This window comes from Hemicordylus capensis, chromosome 5 (assembly GCF_027244095.1).
Source record: "Hemicordylus capensis ecotype Gifberg chromosome 5, rHemCap1.1.pri, whole genome shotgun sequence".
NCBI classification, from domain to species: domain Eukaryota; kingdom Metazoa; phylum Chordata; class Lepidosauria; order Squamata; family Cordylidae; genus Hemicordylus; species Hemicordylus capensis.
In genome coordinates this window covers 11515154-11532402 of record NC_069661.1, presented here as the reverse complement: position 1 = coordinate 11532402, position 17249 = coordinate 11515154, and positions in this window count along the sequence as shown.

The following is a 17249-nucleotide window of genomic DNA, read 5'->3' as shown; positions in this document are numbered from 1 at the left end:
TGCTTTGTGTAACTGTGTGTTGGTGTAGTGCTTAATGCAACTTTTGTGTTGGTTGTTTGTGAGGGGGATTCTTTAGAAGAGAGGAGCTTGCGAAAGGAGCTCCTCTCTATGCTAGGCTGCTTCCTAGACTGCTGTAATGGACGCAAGTGACACAATAGGCGTTCCTCACGTCCATGCTGGCAGTCTGAGCAGAGGCTTTCCACTGGGAGCAGCTGTTTTGCTGAGCTCCGGTTTTTGTTGTTGTTGTTGTTTTGTTTTTGTTTTGGATGATTGCCGTGGGCTGCAGTGGGTAAGTTGGGTTTGGTCAGCTGGTTGGGTGGGAGTGTGATAGGTGGGGGCGGCGCAATGTGGTAGGGTGTTTTAGGTGGCTTTTTTGGGGGGGGAATGCGGGGAAGTTGGCATGTGGTTTTTTGGCGGGTTTCGGGTGGCGCGGCAGTCCTCGTTGGCGGCTTCGCCGCCGCCTCGTTCTGCCGCCCCGTTCTCTGTTGTGTGTGCTGGCCGCCGTACTATTTCGGGGTGGGCGCTTCTGGCTGGATTGTCCTGCCGCTGCTAATGCTCTCCTCCTTCCCCGCATTCCCGGCTTCCTGGGGCGGCCCTTTCTGGCCACTCTCGATGTATGGCGGCTCCTGCCACTCGGTCCTTTGCCACCAGTAATGCCGTCAGTCTCCCCCTCCCCCGCTTTCCCGGCTTCGTTGGGGCGGCCGCTTCTGGCCACCCAAGATGGTCGCCGGGTCCTGCCGGGTGCTTTCATGCGTTTGTCCCTTGCTCTGCCCAGAACAGGCAGGCACGAACGCACGCTTGGTGTCCGTCCATGGACGGACACCAAGCGTTTTATTAGAGAGGATAAATAAATATTTACATGGCCCAGCTTATGAAGGGCCATTCTGTCAAGAAGCCAGGCATGTGGAATAGCACCCCCTATTGGTTGGTGGTGTGACTTGTATAATGATTAAAGGAAAAAAAGGAAAGTTTGTGCCGCCGAGTCGGTGTCGACTGCTGGCGACCACAGAGCTATGTGGGTTTCTTGGTAGAATACAAGAGTGGTTTACCATTGCCTTCTCCCATGCAGTATGAGATGATGCTTTTCAGCATCTTCCTACATCGCTGCTGCCTGATATAGGAGGTTCCCATAGTCTGGGAAACATACCAGCAGGGATTCAAACCAACAGCCTCCTGCTCTCTAGGTAGGTTGCATTACAGTATCTTATAATACAATACAATCTCCACAACAAAGGGTCAAGTGCCATCTTGCAGGAAGTGTTTCTCATTTATGCAGCATGGACACATAGCATGTAGCTGAGGTCTTATCAGGGACAGTTCAAGACATTTTGCTGTCTAGGGCATCAGGTGGCAACCTTGGATGGGAGTCCTTGTGAACTCCCAACACCCCCAAGCACAATGGCCTTTGTGGTTGTGGACGATGGGAGTTGTAGTCCAGCATTTGGGGAGCCAAGGTTTGGAAGCCCTGTGTGAAATAAATAATGTGATAATCTGTTTGGCCACTGTGAGAAGAAGGATGTTTGACTCACAGGATGTGTTGGTCTGATCTGAAAGGGTCTTTCTTATGTTCTTATCCTATGATATTTGGGACAACATTCCCTCAGCCATACCATCACCTCAAGGAGAGGGTGAAATGAAGCACTAGATTTTATGCCATTTATAAATCTTTCAGGCTGGTTCTATTTTGCTGCTAGGGCTTGAAAATTGAGAACGGATGGAACAGAGCTTACAGGCCCTGTAGGGAAAAGAAGATTTCCCCTACAGTGTGTATTTCACATTAAATAACCCTCATCCAGGCAGAGGCTGCTGCCACTCACATTGCAATCCCCTTCTGTTTTCATTTCCAGGTGACAGCCCCTATGTTGTAAATTCTCTTAGAAGCTTTAATTGATTTGCTGGGGGAAGAAATCAAGAGAGAAGAGAAACTGAGTAGAAGACAAAAAACAGAAGTAGCATTCCATTGCCTGGAGAAGGGCCTGTCCCACGGTGCACGACAATCGAGCCCCCCTCAATGTTGGCACACGGAGCGAAGCCCCCTCTGATGAACTTGTTGGGTGGGCAGAAAACCTTGGCTCATTCAGATATACAAGGCCCAAATGATCAAGGGCTTTAAAGGAAATAACCAGCACCTTGAATTGGATCCAGAAACAAATTGGCAGTCCATGCAGCTCTTTCAAAATAGGTGTGATATGTTCCGAACATAAGGCACAGTGACCATTTTCTTCTCCTTTTGTCCGTTTTAAGACATGCAAACAGCCCTGCTGGATCAGGCCCAAGGCCCATCTAGTCCAGCATCCTGTTTCACACAGTGGCCCACCAGATGCCTCTGGAAGCCTACAGGCAGGAGTTGAGGGCATGCCCACTCTCCTGCTGTTACTCCCCTGCAACTGGTACTCAGAGACATCCTGCCTCTGAGCTTGGAGGTGGCCTATAGTCCTCCAACTAGTAGCCGTTCATAGACGTCTGCATGAAACCCCTCTTAAAGCCATCCAGGTTGTTGGCTGTCACATCTTGTGGAAGAGAATTCCACAAGTTGATTATGTGTTGTGTGAAAAAGTACTTCCGTTTGTGGGAATTAAATTTCCTGGCAATCAGTTTCATGGGATGACCCCTGGTTCTAGTGTTATGGGAGAGGGAGAAAAATTTCTCTCTATCCACTTCCTCCATGCCATGCATGACTTTATAGACCTCTATCATGTCTCCCCCAGTTGTCCTTTTTCTAAACTAAAAAGCCCCAGGTGTTGTAGCCTTGCCTCATATGGAAGGTGCTCTAGGTCCCTGATCATCTTGGTTGCCATCTTCTGCACCTTTTCCAGTTCTACAATGTCCTTCTTTAGATGTGGTGGCCAGAATTCTACACAGTACTCCAGATGTGGCTGCATCATTGTTTTGTATAAGGGCATTCTAATGTTAGCAATTTTATTTTCAATCCCCTTCTTAATGACCCCTAGCATGGAATTGGTCTTTTTCACAGCTGCTGCACATTGAGTCAACACTTTCAATGAGCTGTCCACCACAACCCCAAAATCCCTGATTGCAGAGCCTGATTGCAGAGCCTGATTGCAGATATAAGTTATATATTTTAGCAAGGAGGTCGTCAATTTCACTTTTTAGTTCTTTGAGGACTCTTGGATGGATGCCATCCCTGCTACCTTAAGCAAAGAGGCACCTTTTAACTTGGTGATTATTTAGCAGGGGGAGAGTAACTGGCCCTATCCACCCCAGCACAGTACTTCCAGTGACTGTTGCTGGTGTCTATCTTAGGTTTCCTTTTAGATTGTGAGCCCTCTGGGGACAGGGATCCATCTCATTTATTTATTATTTCTCTGTGTAAACTGCCCTGAGCCATTTTTGGAAGGGTGGCATAGAAATTGAATAAATAAATAAATAAATAAATGATAATAATCCGGCCCTGGTTATTTGCTACTTTTCAGTTTTTCCAGGCAGTTCAGAACATCATCTCTTGTCACTTCTGTCTGATTCAGTTCTTTAGCCTCCATCCCCGAAATCTTGGTTCAGGAACAGGTATATGCTCCGTATCCTCTGCCGTGAAGATGGACACAAAGAACTCATTTAGCTTCCCTGCAACCTCCATATCCTCCTTAATAATCCCTTTCACTCCCTCATTGTCTAAAGGTCCAACTGCCTCCCTGGCAGGTTTCCTGCATCTGATGTATTTAAAGAAGCTTTTGTTATTCCCTTTGATGCTTTTAGCTAAATGTTCCTCAAACTCTCTTTTTGCCTCCCTTATTGTCACCTTGCATTTATTTTGCCAGAGTTTGTGTTCCTTTCTGTTCTCTTCATTCGGGCAGGCCTTCCAATTTTGGAAGGAAGTCTTTTATATCTTCCTTGACATTACCATGCCAGCCATGCCAGCATCCTCATGGACCGAGTGGTACCTTTCCTTCTTTTGGGTATACAATCTAACTGGGCTTCTAGTATTGTGGTTTTGAGTAAATTCCATGCATTCTGGAGCGAAGTGACTCTCTTGATTTTCCCTTTCAGTTTTCTTTTCACCATATTCCCTATTTTGGAAAAGTTTCCTCTTCTGAAATTCAAAGTGTCTGTGTTAGACTTTCTTGGTGATTCTCTCCCCGCAAGTATGTTGAATTTCATTGCACTAGGGTCACTGTTCCCTAAAGGGTCAATGACACTGACATCCCACACCAGGTTCTTTCTGAGTTCCACTCACATTCTCCTGCAGCCAGTTCTCATGGCCACATGTTCTCCTCTCTGCACTCCCAGCCTGCTTTTTCTAACAAAGAACTCTTCTCTTCCACCCAATGGCTCTCTAGGTCCCAGACACCTGGTGTGCTGATTGGCTGAGATCTGGAATTCACCAGCCTGTCAGTCAGGACAGGATTCACTTCTGGTTAACTCTCTAGAAGAAGGCTGGCAGGTCACTATAGCCTGACAGTGACCAGAACTCCTAGAAAGGCGAATGACTGTAGCTCTGTGGCAGAGCAGCTGCCTTACATGCAGAAGGTCCCAGGTTCAGTCCCTGGCAGCATGTCCAGGTAGGGCTGGAGGAGTCTTCTGCCTGAAACCTTGAAGAACCGTTGCCAGTCAATATAGACAATACTAAAATAGATGGACCAATGGGCGGACTCAGTATAAGGTTCCTTCCTATATAACCTATGTAAAGGCCTGCTATTGATCCCTTAGACTAGGGATGTGCAAAATGATTCTGGTACAAAATGATTCATACCTGAATCTGGCCAGTTTGGGTTATATGTAGACAAAACAAATCACCTCCCTCCTCAATTGCCCAGATTCAGGTACAAAAAAAATCACTCCTGATTCAGATAAAACAAAATTGGAGATTTGGACCTCCATTTTGTGGCCAAAGTGGATTGGGTGGTAGTGCCCAATGGGTGGAAGCTACCACCCAAATTTCAAAGAAATTGGGCAAAGGGGTAATTTTTAAAGAATTTTTGAAGTTGGTGCATCTTTAAGCTTTTCCACATAGGGAATAATGGGGATTTCAGCAAACTTATAGCTCCATGTACAGGGCACCAGGGTGGCCCAGAGTGGGTTGTGGTGGGTGCTAGTGCCCAATGGGTGCAAGGAAGCTACCTCCCAGATTTCAATGGAAATGGGCAAAGGGGTGATTTTTAAATTATTTTTTTAGTTTACACGTCTTTAAGCTTTTTTCCATAGGGCATAATGGGGATTTCAGGAGCTTTAGTTATAATCCCCCAGATTCAGATTTGGGTACAAATCAAATCTGAGGTGATTTGAAGGGGGCGGGTCAGATTCGGACCCAAAACAAATCGGGTGTGTTTCAATTTGGGTACAAATCGAAATGAAAAAATTGATTTGTGCACACCCCTATCTTAGACCGCTCTTTTTACTACTAGTACTACTACTACTACCAACACACACACACACACACACACACCACTTTTCAACTAAGTTTCCAAAGTGATTTACGTAGAAAAATAAAGAATAAATAAATAAGATGGTTCCCTGTCCCCAGATAGCTCACAGTCTAAAAAATAAATAGAAGGTAAAACACTAACAACAGCAACTGGAAGGATGCTGTGCTGGGATTGAACAAGGCCAGTTGCTCTCCCCCTGATACATATAAGAGAATTACCACTTTGAAAGGCACCTCTTTGTTAGCAAAGGTAGCATTTTTGACCCCATAGCGGTGGAATGGCTCACTCAGGGCCCACTCAGTTGGTTGAGAGGCCCCTGGAACCTAGAGCCAACCCTGGAGCAGGTAGGAACACAGGAAGCTGCCTTATACTGAGTCAGACCATTGGTCCACCTAGCTCAGCATTGTCCACACTGACTAGCAGTGGCCCTCCAAGATTTCAGGCAGGAGTCCCTCCCAGCCAGGGAAGTAATCTGGGACCTTCTGCATGCAAGCATGCAGGTGCTTTTCTCTTCATAGGCCCCATCCCCTGAGGGGAATAACTTACAGTGCTCACATGTAGTTTCCCATTCAAATGCAAACCAAGGTGGGTCCTGTTTAGCAAAGTGGATCATTTATGCTTGCTACCACCAGAACGGGTTCCAGGGCAGACCTAGGCAAGCAAATAGCCCATGCGCACGTGCGGTGGCCTTCCAAATGGTCACAGCAAGTCAGGAGAGGGCTAGAAAGGTCTGAAAACAGTCCAGAAATGGCCAGGGCGGGGTGGGTGGGGGTGGAGGCCAGCGAGGGGAGAGGGAAGCTTCAGAGATTCGCCCACAGCAGCATCCCCTGGGGGTAGCACTCTCTATCTATCTATCTATCTATCTATCTATCTATCTATCTATCTATCAACTTTTTGAACCCTGGACTGGCTTGAACTCATGCCAATCTGAGGGCAGGGGACATTTCAGGGGTGCAGAAAGCTGAACATGGTCCAAGTCCTTTCTGGACTTGAACCAAACCAGGCAAGCCGGTTTTGTGCAAACAGCAAGCCAGCTCTCCTCCCCAAATAAATGCATCATTCCAACACATTTGGGTGACCCCATCTACCCCCACTGTTCCCAGGCATTCAAGTGACAGCAGCAGTATCTTTGGCTATGATGGCAGGGGATGATGGAAGTTGTAGTTGAGCAACATCTGGGGAACCCCTGCTTAACACAACTAATAAACGTACAAAAGCCCAGAAAATAGGTGTATCTGATGCTTCATAATGAATTCGCTACCTGTTGACATTTTAATTGGCCATTTTCCCCCCTAGTTAGGGGAATAAGTATTAGTCCCACGGAAGGAATAGGATGTTCTTTACACTAATGCTGCTGCTCTGGGGAATGTATGATACAAACTCCAGATGCTCCACTTGGTTGGTGCTCTCTGAAAAGCTGAACACTACAGTGCCAGGGCTGACTCATGGAACTTATGTAAGAAAATTCAAGCTGGTAGAAGCACGGATGAACATGAAAAAGCACTTGGCCTCCTTTTTCCATAATGAAGACTATCTAATGTTGGATACGCATCTGGAACTGGGCATGAAAATGGCCCTGGACTGAGCTGACACAGCTGTAGAATGTCAGCTTCATCACAACACTGTTGTTATTCGTATTAATGTTGTGATTAGCTCCACACGGGGCAGGACACTTACCTGGCAGAGGCGACAGGTGAAACGACAGCCAGGATGAGTCCGACCCCGTATGGATCCAGCAGCGCCCGTTCAGGGAGGCAGAGGAGAGCAAGGGAAACGGGGAGCTGGCCACCCTTGGATGAGCCAGAGTGGCCTGGCTGCAACCAGGAGCTGGTAGACTCCTCTGCAATGTCCCTGAGCGACATCGCAGGAAGAGGGAGCAGCGCCCTGGAGAACAGCCCATGCATAGGCAACCAGTGAGAGAACTTGCGTTTTGGGCAGTATAGAAATGTATTAAATACATAAACAAGCAAACAAGGGAGGGCTGGAACAGAGGGCTAGGGAGGGGCCAGGGAGAGAGGAAACTGATGATAAGAACTGTAAGCAGCTATATAATGGGCCGTGGTGCCAGTGATGGAAAAGGCCAGTGGAGACAGAGGGTGGCGGCCCACATGGGCTCCTGGTGAGAAGCATGGCATCCCCTCTCCCTGGCAGGTGGAGAAGGACCAGGGTGCGTAAAGCCCCCTTTCCACCCAACTCAGGCCTGTGTGCTCTTGGGTGTGAGGGGCCCACCAAGGAGGATTGTCACATATTATTATTATTGTTGTTGTTGTTTGCTGTTGCTGTTAATTCTTTATCTATCTATATATTTCTCTTAGGCATACCTGTCGCTAATCCCATGTGTGGCAGCTCTCATGAGAGTTCGCGAGCAGCTGCTGGAAGAGGGAAAGGAAAGTGGTGGCCGAAAAGATAAGGTGAAGGCCAATGGGCAGGCTGAGGAAAGCGGAGGCCAATGGGCGGGGAAAAGGAAAGCGGCAGCTGGGGGGCAGGGAGAAGAAAGCGGAGAAGAGAACTAGAGGTGCAGATGCTTTGTGCCCAGCCCAGCTAGTTTTTATTATATTATTAATGCATATACTGCTTTTCGATGGAAAAGCTCTCAAAGCTCTCATAAAAAAAGAATAATAATGTTTCCTTGTCCCCAAAGGGTTCACAATCTAAAAGGAAATGTAAAGTAGACACCAGCAATAGTCACTAGAGGGATGATGTGCTGGGGCTGGATAGGGCCAGTTGCTCTCTCCCTGCTAAATGTAAGAGAATCACCACTTTAAAAAGTGCCTCTTTGCTCGGTTAACAGGGGGGACACTGATTCAACACAAGATAATTATGGCTGGATAGTCAATACGAGAGTGAAACATTGGGGTTGGGGAACCAAAACTGTGTTCTATAAGAGGGAGGTGGCTCATTTATTTTAATCCATAAAACAATTCCTATCCAGAACAGGCTGAGCATAAATATTCAAAAAAGCTGAACACCCGGTCATAAGGCCAGCCTTGCTGGATCAGGTTCATGGCCGATCTAGTCCAGCATCCTGTTTCACACAGTGGCCCACAGGGAAGCGGTGAGGACATGCCCTCTCTCTCCTGCTGTTGCTCCCCTGCAACTGGTATTGAGAGGCGTCGTGCCTCTGAGGTTGGAGGTGACCCACAGCCACCAGACTAGTAGCCATTGATAGCACCTCTGCCTTATCTGGATTAAACTTCAGCTTGTTCTCTCCCATCCAGTTTCATACAGTGGCCAGATACCAGTTCATGACTTCTACCACTTTCTTATAATTTGATGGTGGATGGCTTCTTGGCCTCAATCTCTGGACAACTTCACTCAGTGTTTTCACGGAGGACTATAGTGAAGGGTCAAGGAGCTGAGCAGATATCTCCCAGCTTGGTTTTCCTAGTGCCATTGACAGATGAGTTCAAAAGCACTGATCAGGCAACATTACCCAGAGTTCGTGCTGGCACCGAGTACACAGCCAATGCTACATGCCTGACAAAAGAGAAGGGAGGGGGAGAGAGAGAACTTCCCACTTTCAGTCACCCTGAAAGTGGGAAGATTAACAGAAGTGCAACTCAGTGGGGGCTTCCTCTCTCTCAGGTGCACCCCGAGATGAGACCCTTTCCTTCTTGCTTTGAGTTGACATTTTACAAAATTTCCTGTCACGTCAGATCAACCTGCAGGAGGATAAAGAAGAGCATGGTGTGGGCCAAATGTGGCTGATTCACATCCAGGTCAAGTCAATTAGCCGTCACCCTCAAAATACCGGAAGCAGCTGTGATAAAGATGCTACAGTCAGAAGCCATTTCAATAACATAGACATGGAGCTTGGTTGTCAGTTATCTGAATGGCTTGATTGAGGGAGGCACAGAGAAGCAAGCACTGAAAGAATGTCAGGTATAATGAATTATGGACTCTCCCCCTTCCCTCTCCCTCTCTCTGCCTGTGGTTAGGACAGATGGTGCCCCCTGTCAGCTTAAACTCAGTGGAGATGATCTTGTGAAGCACCTCCGGAGGCCAATATCCACATCTGCTAACCTGGCCTGGCATTCTGTTCGCCCGCTTCTTCCCCCAAAGCAAACCCCCTTGGCTTCTGCAGCTTTCAACAGCATTTCCTGACACCATTCCAGCTCCAAAATGTATCTCCCTCACAAGCGTTTGTACCTGGGCTTCAGAGACTGGGGACCATTAATCCTTGATCTAATCCTGGTTGCTGCCTTGTGCTATCCATCCCTGCAAAGATAGCCTGACGAAATTTCACTGCTTCTAAAAAGCAAATACCGGGAAAGAAGAGAGAAAGAGAAACAGAGATAGAGAGTAGACATTTAAGGTGGAATGTACCTTTCTAGCTAAACACAATCGTTAACGTTAATTGATTCACCTAGATCATTTTTGTTCCATTATGGAAGTTGAGCATAGGCAAGGTAAAGGAAAGAGAGGGATGAGAAAGCTGAAGCAGAATTTGCGGGGGGGTGGGGTTTCGGGGTGGAGGGATAGAACTTAAGCCATGCCCTATATCACCGCTTTACGCATAGCTGCTCAAAAAGGGAAAAGCCCCCTCCCTTCACTGGTGATCAGGAGGAAAACAGTGGAAGAGTAAGGCTGGGTGTTAATTATCTTGGGACAAATTGATAGCTCCTAGGCATATCTGAAGTAACTCTCCAGGCCTTTAGGCTCGCTTTCCCCTCCTTGCTTCCAGGCCGGCAACTGATACTGCAAATCTGATTGGCTGGCTGAATGAGGGCATGGCTGCTTGCGCCTTTTAAATTTACCCGGGTGCTCAGGCTTGCTTTTATTTTCTCTCCCACTGATTTCTCTTCTGTTGCGTCTCCCACAAAGCAGCCTCATTTGCTCTCCTGCGGTCCTGCAGCAAATTTCTCGTGGAATTCAGGGATTCTTCTGACACTAAATCCCTTATTCCAGGGGTTCCCAGACTTGGGTCAGATGCTCCTGGACTGCAACTCCCATCATCCACAACCATGTTGGCCATTATGGCTGGGAATGATGGGAGTTGTAGTCCAACAGCATCTGGGGAGTCCAAGTTTGAGAACTCATGCCTTATTCTGTTGATGTAAACTTTTGTACAAGCTGCCATTTTGCCACTGGTTTCGCCTCTCCAAGCCACCATTTTGTGACTGGCTCCACCTCATCAAACCACTAGAACTTGCTGGTAACTCTCAAGGATTTTTTTTAGGGGTGGGGGTGGGGAGGGATAACTCCCAGAAGCCTTAACTCTGCCCAGCCTTGATGTGCAGAAGCCTCACTGCTGTTTCATGCAAAGAAGCTGGAAGCTCATCTCCTCCTTGGCCATCCTCTGCTCACAAATACCTGCATCTCTCTGTCCATCTTTAATACCTATTACCCATGATGGTTAGTGGAACCTCCATGTTCAAAGGCAATATATCCGTGGAGACAAACAGTGGAGAAATGCAGCCACCTTCATGCGCTGCTTGTGAGGACCCAGAGGCTTATGCTGGTTGTTGCTGGGCCGGAGGGACCCTTGCTCTTGATCTAGTATGGTCCTCTTACGTTTTTACGGATCCCTCCCTGGAGGTTATAGTAAGCAAGCAATAACTCTGAGCCCCAGCTATGGAAGAATTTTCTGCAAGGAATGATCGCATAGCACATGCCTTGCTGATATAAAAGGACATTAAAATGATGCGGCAGAAGTTGCTGTAATAAGGAAGCGGGTGCTTCTAGCTATTCATCCTTGAATTATTTCCCATTCTTCTGTGTATAAGATCTGGTTTCTGAGCAGCATGCTGTGCAAATAAAGGGATGGAGGTAGGCATTCCGGCACCCATAGATCCATAGTTCTCTTCTGCCTTAAGTAACTGATAATTGCCCGCTTATTGGTAACTGATAATTAGTAACTGATAATTGCCTGCTTTGGAGACCATAGCCCCCTCTAAGCTTTTTCTTTTGCAGCACAGATGGAGGTATCCCTCTGACCAAGCAATTGCTCTGCCTTCAGAGATCATTTATAGTTCATTGTGTGCACTGGGGGCAGAAGTCAGTGCTGCAGCTGAACTGAAGTAATGCATCTCGCGCCAATATAACGGTTTAAAGGTGGAATAGGAACAGACCAGCTGGATCAGGCCCAAGCATTCTTTTGCCCCACAGCGGCCCACCAGATGCCTCCTGAGAAGCCCACAGGCAAGAAGGGAGGGCATGCCCTCTCTCCTGCAGTGGCTCCCCTGCGACTGGGACTCAGAGAGGCATCTTGCCTCTGAGGCTGGAGGTGGCCTATAGCCCCCTCCCCCCAGACTAGTAGCCAATGATAGACCTGCCCTCCATGAATTTGTCCAAGCCCCTTTTAAAGCCAGCCAAGCTAGTGGCTGTCAGTCTGGGTGGCTCCTGGGCACCTGCAGGGCTAAGTCAGAAGCACCTGGGCAAGGTCTGAGAGAGGGGAGGGAGTTAGCAGCATCACCTCCTTCTAGGTAGCCACATCCTAGAGCTTGCTGCTCACCTGGAGACTAAAGCCCTCTCTCTCACTGGCCAAGCCGTTTTTAAAGGCAGCTTCACGGACTAAACACTTCCCGAATCCTCCCTCATGAGCTTTATTCTCCCCTCCATTGTCATGCCTTGCCCTCCTTTCCCTCGATCATCGTTCTCCAACCCCAACCCCACTTCCTGCCTGGCAAGCATCTCTGTCAGCCATGCCTCCCGTCTGATGTCCAGCCACCCGTACTGCCCTCGCCCGGTCCCAGGCCAGCATCAACTCCTCCTGGACTCCTGCTCTGCTTCCCAGAACCCTCCCCATTGATTGTCACCAATCCTGCAGTAAGTATGGGGTGTGGGCCAGCCGGCTGGACAATGGCCATCATCACCTCCTGTGGCAGAGAATTCCATAGATTAATGATGCACTGTGTGAAAAAGTACTTCCTTTTGTCAGTCCTAAATAAATGTTCATAAAATACTGGACTTTTTAAAAAAAGGACTTCAAAATAATGATAGTATATCTCCAAGAGTCTTCATTTTTCAGTGACAGAGTTGCTTCCTTCTTAGTCAGCCATTGCCCTTGTTTTGTCTTTTGAAGAAATTTTGGAGGAGCCTTTTAAAAATTTGTTCATATGAGCTCCACCTTTGAGCTTCCAGAAGTTAAATCTCTGGATGGATTTTAATGTGGAAGGCAGGTGTGCATTCACATATCCTCCAGATTTATGTCAAAGTCCCTGCAAGCTATCGGAGAACACTCCATACATGATTTGGGGTTTTCACTGTGCTTTGGAACTTAGCCCAATTTATGCATGGGATTTTTTTTTTTAAAAATCCACTTTTTGTGTAGGGTTTTTGGGCAAATTTGAAATATCTGATATGCCCCATAACTGACAGTACTTCACCCCTCTTAAACCCACAGCAAAGCCTGCTGTCTGCGGAAGGCCCTGGGCATGAAGACATTGTTGGAAATTCTCTGTGGTGAGAGAGTCCCTTTTTCAATATAGCAGAGTGCACAGAGGCACAAACACAGCGGATTTAGTTATGCATGCATGTGTGCTAAGAGTAAAGTAACTTGGAGCCAATTGCTAGTTTCAAATCAATATAAAAGGTATTTATTAAGGAACTCCATTCTAGATAGGAAAGTGAGGATTTAGGATCTCTAATCTATCTATCTAAATGGATGCAGATGGATTCACCATCTTCTCTGCACATATGGTGCAGGGCAAGAGACTTGCCATGTTGCAAGGTCAACAGCCAGGTAGGAAGAGAGAGAAGGAGGAAGGAAGTTGAATCCCCTAAGATTAGCAATCTACATTTCAAAGGGATAGCATCAGAGCAGCAGGAAGTGATGACCAAATGTCTTTGACCTTCTAGCCCTCTGACTTACTAGTCTGTCCTCCACTGTCTGAGGCAAAGAGACAGCGCAAAGTCCTTTCCTTCCAACACCCCCTCTCGTTGTCTCGTGACTCAGTTCACAATATTCATTTTCTCTCTCAGCTTTTCAAAGCAGGGTCTTGGTAGTGGCTTAGTGAGTAAGTCTGCGAGCATTTCATTTGTCGGGCAGTAGAGCAACTTGATTAGTCCATCTTTCTGCAGACTTCTCACTACATGGTACTTCACATCAATATGTCTGGTACTCCTCTTTACATCTTCTTGTTTGGAGAGTTGAATGCAGCTTTGGTTGTCTTCATACACTGGTATGGGCTGTGGTACCTCTGCACCTAGGTCCTTCAGTAGTTGACACAGCCATTGTATCTCGTGACAGCCCTGTGCAGCTGATACATATTCCGCTTCAGTGGTTGATGATGCTACTATGTCTTGTTTTCTGCTTGACCAGCTTATCGCTCCATCTCCATAGAAAATTATGTGACCACTGGTGGATTTCCTGTCTGTTATATCTCCACCCCAGTCTGCATCTACGTATGCTTCTAGTTTTGGTTCACTATTAGCTGGCAGCTTGAGCTTAAAGTGTGCAGTACCCTTTAGGTACCTAACAAGTCTTTTCATTGCATTCCAGTCCTTGACTGTTGGTGATGCAGTCTTTCTACAAAGTAAACCAACTGCTGTACTAATATCTGGCCTAGTGAGTGTACTAATGTATAAAAGCTTACCCAATGCTTCACGATATCTATGGTTGTCAGATAGTGGCTCAGTTTGATCTTCTTGCTTTATGTAGTTCACTTCCATTGGAGTTGGTGTAGGATTTGCATTTTCCAGTCTGAGCAAGTTTATCAAGTCTTTAATTTTCTGTTCTTGGTTGATCAGGAAACTTCCATCTTTCTTTCTTTGTACTTGAATGCCCAAGTAGTGTGCAATGTTGCCAAGTTGCTTGACTTCCACTTCTTTGTTCAGATGATCCATTATTTCCTTGCTGTCATCTGGATTTTCATAGGCAAAAATCAAATCATCAACATACGCCAAAATGTAAGTCCATTTCCCATCTCTGCATCTCGTGTACAGGCAGGGATCAGCTTCACTTCTTTTGAAGTTTGCTTGAAGCAGCATATCATTCAGTTTTATATTCCATGCTCTGGCAGCTTGTTTTAAACCATAAATGCTCTTTTGCAGTTTGCATACATAGTCCTCTTTGCCTTCCTGTAAGAAACCTGGTGGTTGTTGCATGTAAATGTCCTCTTCCAGTTCACCATGCAAGAATGCAGTTTTCACGTCTAGGTGCTCAACATGCATTCCTTTGCTAGCAGCAATACTTAACAGAGTCCTTACTGTGGTATGTTTAACCACTGGTGCAAAGGTTTCATCATAATCTTCTCCACATTTTTGTGAATATCCTTTTGCTACTAATCTGGCTTTGTAGCGCTGAATCTCACCATCAGCATCATGTTTGAGTTTGAAAACCCATTTGCAGCCAATAACTTTTCTTCCTTGTGGTAACTTAGTAAGAGTCCAGGTTTTGTTTTTCTGTAGAGCCTCAAGCTCTTCAATTGCAGCCTGTTTCCACTTCTGGGCTTCTGGTTGTGGTAGCTGGGATATTTCCTCCCATGATGAAGGTTCTGGTTGTTCCGCTGTTCTTGCGAGGTAGGACAGCCTCGGAGCTGGAACACCTCTGTTTGAGCGCGTTGATCGCCTCACCTCACCCTCTGTGGTCTTTTCTATCACCTCAGGTGCGTCTGGTGGATCGCTGGGGGTCTCTGTGTCAAGTGTGGTTGGATCTGGATCTGCTGTCTCCTCCTCCTCCTCAGTTCCTCTGAGATCAGGAAGCATAATCCAGTCATCAGGGTGCTTGGTCTGGTTGCTTGCTTCAGTGTAGGCCCCCTCTGAAGGTGTAGCTCTTTCATCCTCTTCAAAACACACTGCTCTGCTTATGGTTATCCTGTTGGTGTCAGGATCCAGAATTCTGTAGGCTTTGGATTGTGCTGCGTAGCCTACAAAAATCCCTTTTGTGGCCCTAGGCCCTAACTTAGTCCTTTTTTCCTTTGGGATGTATGAGTAAGCCGTGCTTCCAAAGACACGCAGGTGCGTCAGGGACGGCTTATGACCATGCCAAAGTTCATAAGGTGTTGTTTCAATAGGTTTTGTGTTCATTCTGTTGTGTATGTATGTAGCAGTCATGATGCCTTCTCCCCAGAATTTCTGTGGGAGGTGTGCGTCAGCAAGCATGCATCTTACCATGTCCAGTAGAGTTCTGTTCATTCTTTCTGCGATTCCATTTTGGGGCAGGCAGTAGGGCACCGTAGTTTGATGCACGATTCCATGTTCTCTTAAGAACTGCTGTGTAGCATTGGACATGTATTCTCCTCCATTGTCTGTGCGCAGGATCTTTGGCTTCCAGCCAAATTTGTTGCTTGCCATCGCCACATATTGTTTTAATTTCTCCAGCATCTCTGATTTTTCCTTCAGTAAATAAACACACGTGTATCTTGAGAAATCATCTGTTATAGTTAGAAAATATTTATGATTACCTATGGTTGCTGGTAGTGGTCCAGATATGTCACTGTGGATCAGATCCAAGGGTCCTTTCGTCTTCCTTTCACTCTGCTTTGGGAATGGCTTGTTTACTGCTTTGAACTCGAGACAAGAAACACAGTTAGTTACAGTGTCACATGGTACAAAATCAATGCCATTAGCTAATCCCTGTTCCTTCATGTTTTGAATTGATTCAAAACTTCTGTGTCCTAGTCTTCTGTGCCATAATTGTAAGCAGTTTCCATGCTCACACAACTTGGCTAGGTTCACTACATTAGGCTGGTATGCCTCAGGTCTGGACTGGGCTGGTCTTTCTCTGTCTGTAAATTGCTCTTCCACATGATAAAGACCTTGAAATTCTGAGCCCACAAGGCAAACTTCTCCATTCTGGGTAACAACACATTGTCCATTTTTAATATACAATTCACAGCCTTGTTGCTCTAGCTTGGATATTGAAATCAAGGAGCTTGAGAATTCAGGGATATACAAAACATCTCTCAGAAAAAATGGTTTAACAGATCCATCCAGCAATTTGCAATATAAAATTCCTTCGCCCTTTTTCTTTGCTTTAATTGTAGTATTATTGCCCAAATAAACGGTCTCTTCAGGAATATCAAACAGTTCAGTATAGAAACTTAGATTTTTAGAAATATGGACAGATGACCCAGAATCTAAAATCAGCTTTTCATTATTTTTCATTAAATTAACACTATAGTTCTTGTTGAAATGTCTGTCTGTATACTTGGAATCTCTATTTTCATTCTCCTTTGTTTGACTGATATTCCCAGACCTCCTGGTCTGATTCTTGGGACAATGCGCCACCCGGTGGCCAAATTCGTTACATAGGAAACACCTGAAGGCTTTGTTTCCAGCTGACCTCATTTCAGCACTGGCGGTCATGTGACCTCTCTCTCTGGGCTGAGTTTCTCTGGTGTAATCTGCTCTCTTTGTATGCAAATGTGAGGTGCCCATGCGGTTCCCTCTTGCAGCATTTCCTCCAGCATTCCCTCCCCATCTCGGGTTACGTCTGGAATGATCAATTGTTGCTTTAAGAGCAAAGTTGCTAGCCAGTTCACTTTCATAGCGTGAGTTTAAAAGGTTTCTTCGGTTAGCCTCCGAAGACAATGTTTCTACAGCCTTTTCAAAGTTTAGATTGGTGTGGGTTTCCAATTGCCCAATTATAGTGCTATAGGAAGCAGGCAAGCTCAAGAACAGAGTCTCCAGCTTTTGACTCTCTGTAAATTCCTCTCCTGCTTGTCTAAATTGAAAAAAGAAATCTTCCAAAGTCCCAATAAAAGTAGAGAAACAGTCCCCATCTTTATACTGAAGATCTTGCAATTTTCGGCGTAAATTAAACGTGTATGCCCATCCTTTCCTCATATGCATAGAATCTAGCTTGTTTAGCATCTCCTTTGAGGTTCCAAGATCACAAATAGCATAAAGGAAAGTTTTACTCACGGAAGCTGCAATCATCGCTTGTGATTTTCGGTCCTTAATTAGCCAGAGTTCCTTCTCCTT